Source organism: Cupressus sempervirens, chromosome 8 (genome assembly GCF_028749045.1).
Source record: "Cupressus sempervirens isolate cs-2001-9-10 chromosome 8, ASM2874904v1, whole genome shotgun sequence".
Lineage (NCBI taxonomy): Eukaryota > Viridiplantae > Streptophyta > Pinopsida > Cupressales > Cupressaceae > Cupressus > Cupressus sempervirens.
In genome coordinates, this window is record NC_143125.1 from 711677453 (window position 1) to 711683962 (window position 6510).

A 6510-nucleotide genomic window follows, 5' to 3' on the forward strand; every position below is an offset into this window, starting at 1 on the left:
AATCCATGCTCCCAAGTTGAGGTCATTTGAATGAGTCCATGATGTTTGGTCCTATTGCATCATTGGGATTCGTATAGAATCCATACTCTCAACTTTGGGCCAGTTCAGTGATTTCATGATGCATGGTTTTTATTGGCTTTGGCATTCGTGTAGAATCTGACCTCCCAAGTTATTTTTAGTTGGGTGATATTTTTGCATTGTGTTCTCATCCAATTCTTGTGTTATGATCTTTGTGATGGTGGTGTGCCACACATGAGTACATGTGCATACATTTGTTAGAGGAGTTATGGGTCTCGATCTTCTATGCTACTTCTGGAAGTTATGATCATTGGGGTTGGGATGGGAGTATGCATGCCCACTGGAACTTGTTGTAGAATAAGCATGGGTAGGGTAGGGTATCATATGGAGGGGGCTTCTATCTCTATAGCCTGATGTCTATTTCTCGAGGGTTAGCATGCATAAACTTTGTAATCAAATGATAACTAAATAAAATGTGTTAGTGTTAATAAAACTTAAGGAAAATAAAAAGGATTCAAGATGTGCTCCTTCCATTGGGAAGTGGAGAGCAGCCAATACGAGCTTGGGCTTGTCAATGCCAAGAGACTCTCCATGGTGTTTTCCCCTACTTAGTAGCCTTTTGAGTATCTAATAAGGACCTATACTCCTTGCATTGTCTTAAGTTCTTGGTTACAACCATCATACTGTCTGGCATAAGTGTTAGCCATGGATGTTGTTTTTGTGTGTTTGTGGTTGGATCATTATCTCCATTAGCATGGTAGGTCTAGACCCACATGTACCACCTAGTTGGGAAGTGTAGCTACCTATACCACTACTAGGTACTGATGTACAAGATGATCTTTCATCCTAGTGCAACCATTGTTGGATGTGTTTACTTGGCACTTCAAATTCTAGAGTATGCATTCTGGTGATTTATGCTTTCATTGAGATGCTTGTATATCATGTTTAGATGATTTTATTATTGATTCATTTCCTTACTATGATGATTAGCAAGTGATAAGGGATGTTTTCTAGTTGTAGGATTATCTTATACTTTACTTCTACCATGTTAGATTTCCTTATGCTTATTTTGTAGCATCTTTAGTAGTGACGTCCCTATTACAATAGTATCGATGATCTGATTGGTGGCTTGGGATCTTACATGCAAGGGATGGCTAGGTCCCACGATGGTCTTATGATGCTATTGATGGTTGGGAGGAACCACATACTTAGTTTGGTTGTCCAGTTATTGCAATGTTATTTCTATATATTGCAATGTTACTTGTGTTCACTGCAATGTTACTTCTATTCATTGTGATGTTGCTTTCAGTATGTTCTTTACTACTATGGTTTAGATGGATAGATGTTCCTCTTTTTTGTTTTTAATGAACTTGAGTGTTCATTCCTTAATTTTTTTGGATCTAGTACTCCACTATGTAGAGGAAATTAATTTCCTAAGTTGTTTTCCTTTAGTGTTTTGGCTTGTTGATGTGCTTCCTCATGCAAAATTGTACTTTTTTGCATGAGAATATGAGGGTTTGCATGGCTCCTTGCATTTCTTCATTTGGTTCTTGGTACCTCCTCGCACAAGAATGTGAAGGTTCATGCAGTTCTTGGTGTTTCCTCATGCAAGATTGTGCACTTCCTTGTGCGAGATTGGAGACCAATGCACTTCCTCATGTGAGAAATAGGGAGCAGTAAGGCTTGGCCAAGGAAGTTTAGAAAGTTGGTTTTGGAAACCTTATTGGATTTCACACCTTTCCAATTTAAAATAGTCTTTCTAAGGGGTTTAAAATATGTCATTTAAGTATAAGTTGATGTATATTTAATTCCTTATAAGTTGGTGTATATTTAATTCCTATATATATGTCAACTTATAAGGAATTAAATATACATCAAATTATAAGGAATTAAATATATGTTAACTTATACTTAATATATATTTTAATAAATGCGACGAATCTTTTGAGATAGGCTTTAGACCTCTCTAAGATAAGATAAAGATTCTAGGAAATTTTAGGGCATCAGAAATTCAAATTTAGACAAATTCTAGGGCTTCAAGATTTTAGACTTAGCCAAATTTTAGGATTCTACATTTGCACCCCGGTGTGGTGTTTTGTTGATGAGTGATCATTTATTTGAGCCCTCATCATGTACATGCTCATTGTTAGCCTCTGTTTGTGTGTGTCAGTTTGGTAGTGGTGTTCGAAGATTTGTTGGTTGTTGGGATTGTGGCAAAGTCTTTCATTGTGATCTTTGTGATCTCTGTATGAGGTTGTCATGTGCATTCATACTTGGCAAAAAAAAAAGTATATTGGCTTGAATTGAATCCTTGTTCCAAGGATCTCCAAGTAGGTCATTACATCTGGTATCAAAGCCCATGTTCAAACATTGGGATCTTTGCACTTATGTTGCCCCTATGGTTGATGCTTCATGTGTGAGTGTCAGTGTCTTGGTGAAGAGCTTGTGATTATTGTTGCTTTGTTATCTACTTGGGATGGACTTGCTTGTACATTAGATGCAACTAGATTAGTGTGAGGAGAAGGAAGTTACTCTTCCCTTGTTTTGTAGATAGAATCAATGTGCCTTTGTTTGGTTGGTTGCATGTGTGACCTTTTTGGATGGAACCTCTCATTAGTGTCCATGTGTTGGCTTGGAGTGCCTCTTTTGTTTATGCTTGCAGAGTTAGGTGCATTGTTTCCTTGATTCCTCCTAATTGTAAGTAAATAAAGGAATCTTATTTGCGATTCTTTGTTTTGTCATTATAGTAATGAAATGGTTACTTTCATTTAAAAATGAGTGTTTATTGTGAATCGTTGCAAAGAAGTAGCTTTTGCATTATATCCTTGGGTTTATGACTTAAGTCCCCAATCTGAATGCTTTATAAGTTTATGGAAATTGTATTAAATTGATGGATATCTAAATTTTTCATTGCATGGAAATTATTGTTGTTTTCATAGGCACAAGCTTACTGATGGTATACTACTTGATGTGAGTGAGTGTGTTCTCTAACATTATTGGGATGATGTAATCCTTAGTATTATGTGGTGATCTATCCCTCTTGTGTGACTATTCTCAGTCATCACATGTAATGTGATTTAGTTGATGCCTTATTTTATTTGTCTAGAGGTACTTTCCTCATGTTGTTGGGCTAGCATTAGTTTTCAGTATTTTCCTCTCTTGGAGTAGCATTCAAATTTTCTCTATCACTTTCTTTTGTGGCTTTTGTCACACTTGAATTATTGTTGAAATGAGCTCTTTTGTGATTTATTATTTGAATTTACATTCCCCATTTGGACCTTTTGTTTTGGTTCATGATGACTATTTTGGATGTGTTTCACTGCTACGTAGTTGTGTGTTGTGACTCTATCATGTTAATCTTGAACCTCTGGTAGTGCATTTAAGGGATAGTATCATAGAGAACATACTAGTGTGCTTGTAGTAAATGTAAAGTTGTTAAAGTAAATGGTTATTAAACTTGATGTTATTCTAGAAAGCAATTGACAAGATATGTACTTGTTTTATGGAAAGTGCCTCTTGAACCCTTGCTTTGAAAACCTTTTAGTTTAATTGTGCATTAGCGATTATGCTATGTTTGATTAATTAAATTATGAAAGAAAAGTAATGATGGTTTCAATGTGTTAATAACCTTTCATTCCTTGTCTTATGTTGTTATGGGCATGTGTGTTCTTGAATGGTTTTGGATATTTTGTCTGTCGCTTGTGTTGATAACTAAGACTATTGAATTTTCCTATGTTGTTTTGTCTTGAGTGGTGACTCAAACTCTTAGGCTTTATGACTCTCTTAGCTTTATCATGTTATAGGCCTTGTCAATATCTTTCCAACACTTTTTTAATGTAGTCAATCTGAGTTCGGACATGAAACTTATGGCCTCCAAAGTGAAGGCAATTTTTGTGTTGATTTGAAATTTCACACGAGAAATTGGTGGTCCTGCACCTTCTCACCTAGTTCATTGCATTTTCTCGTCTAGTTTTCTGAGAAACTTCATGCAAGAATGTGCTAATGTAAACTTTCTCCTAAGGAACAACAAGTATCTTGTTCACACTTTTGGATTTGTCGGTTGATGTTCTGTGTACCCTTTATCAAGTAGAGGCTAAATCAATCATGGCTTATCACATTTATCGCCATTGAAGAAGTTTAACTTTTCATGTTATTCTTAATGGAAGAGTTATCTAGTCTTCATAATCTACAAGGTACATTTTAGGTTTTGTACTTAGTTCTATGTGCTTCCTATAGCACTAATCTACCCTTGTGAGGTGAAGTGTGGTTTGTGAGCATTCCTTGCTCGAAGTTGATGTTGCCTTTTCATTTGGGAGTGACTCAGTTCCTTGATGAGTCTAGATTCTTCTTTTTGATTTTGACTTTGGTGCATCCTCACATTCTTTTCTCTCTTGAGAATGTAGGCTAGTGTGGTTGTGCCCATAGCTTGGTTAGTGTTGGTTGAGTATGTTGATGGTTGGTGGAATTGTGACTTTCCTAACATGTCTTGGGCTGATTTAGCACTAAGGTTGAGAGAGAGACTCTCTCTCAGTCCTAATACTCTATAGTTTCTTTATCCCTAAGCTTGTTTCTTCAAGAGGATTGTCTCAGTCGAGTTTTCTCATTGACCATTGACTAGAGGTTGGAGATTGAGTTTAGCAGTAGGATGGGTGTAGTATTCCTAGCATGCTACTGGAAGGACATGGTATTATTGGGCACATGTTACCCTCTTAAGAGTTGGTATGAAGTTTTACATGATTTTTTCTATTGGTGGAATCCTTTGTAGCCTTGTGGAAAGGTGATATCTTGTCTAGTTGGGTTATGTAACCTAAGTTCTAGTGTTAGTTGAGTTTTTGTATCATAGAGATTAAGTGCTCCTATGCTTGGTGGTTAATAGTGGTGAGTATCCTTTTAGAGTGTGTACTTTTGTTAGTAAACCATCATCCTCTTTGTTCTAAGGGTGAGTTTACATGGATTCCAAAATGATCATTTGTGACATGATAGTATTCTTGGTAATTTGTGATAGTTATTCCTCATGATTCAAACTCTTGTTGGAAGTGTGTAACATGTTGACTTGGTTTTGTGGTCATGTGGTAGGTGTAAGCCTTAGTTAGGCACCTGTTGATGAGGTAGAGTGGGTTTTTTTTTCCTTACCTTGTATCGTTGACTTTTTAGCTAGATAGGTTTTTCATAGCACATATAAGGTTCCTTGTTAGAGGACCTTGTATTAGTGCGACACCTTTCTCTTATGGTTGACCTATTTGGTGGTTGACATGATGGTTTGAGAATGTTGGAGTGATTTGGGTTTGACTTGTGGTGAGTTTTTTGAGTCATCCCTATTGCTCAGCTTTGATTTTTGGTTCTTGGTATGTTTTGGTTTCTATTCTTGGATTGCAGGCTTCCAAGAGTAAGCCTAGTCTTTGGGGGGAAGATGTAGTGCCTCTCTCATTTGAATTCTATAAGTCATCCTGATGGATGCAACCTTGTTGATCTTTTTTTGTGATGGATCATGATTGTGACCATGAGTGGTCTACACCATTGAGGTATTCGCATTTATGTTTCTAATTCAATTGCTTTGATTATGCTTATGGCTAATTTATGAGATTATGATGTGAAAGTTTGTGGCAGTGGTTACTAGGATCGATGTGGTATCATGAAGATGTTCCATATTTACCTTGAGATGTGTGTAGAGATTGCACTGTGTAGTATTACCATGCTACATTGGACTAGGCTCCTATAGTAGTGGTTAGTAATGTTTATGACTATGTTTGCCTATGTGTTTTTAGTGCCTTTTTAATGTGGTGTAAACAACCACTATTAAATGCTTAAATAGTTAGGATTGGATTGTCCTTGCTAGATTTATTGGTTATGTGCTATAGATATTTACCTTGTTATATTTTGATCTGAGAGATGGTTGTTACTCATGTGGTGTTTTACTTTTGAGATGACTTGAGGGTCAGATGTCCTACCTTGATTTTAGTATCATTGATTTTAGTCTACTATTTTTTTCAATTGATCATATTGGATGATGATGCCTTTTTGAGATGACAGTGTATTTTATGATGATATTTATTTATCTAGTATTTGGACATATCTCTAATTATGTTGTGTGATGGATTTAATGCTATGGTTATTTACTTCATTCCTGCATTGCTATGCTTTATGTGAATGTGAGTGATGTAAATAGATTATTTTATTATAATTAAATAAATGGTTAAATTAGGTAATTTAATACATTTATTTCTTCAGCTATGTTATTGTATGCAATTGCACTTGATCGTGTTGTTTAGTGTGTAGGATTGTATCCCTAGCAGTGCCACATGGAGTTGGTGATTCGGCTATTCATATTTTACCAATGTTGTCCCTATTTGGTCAATGTATCCTTAATTTAATTATTTAATTAAACATTTTAGTGATTATAAAATCTGAACGCATTTTCATTATGTGATTAGACCAATGAGTGTGTTTGTGCATTTAGAGGTTCGCATTGTCACAAAAGTTATTAAGGAGATT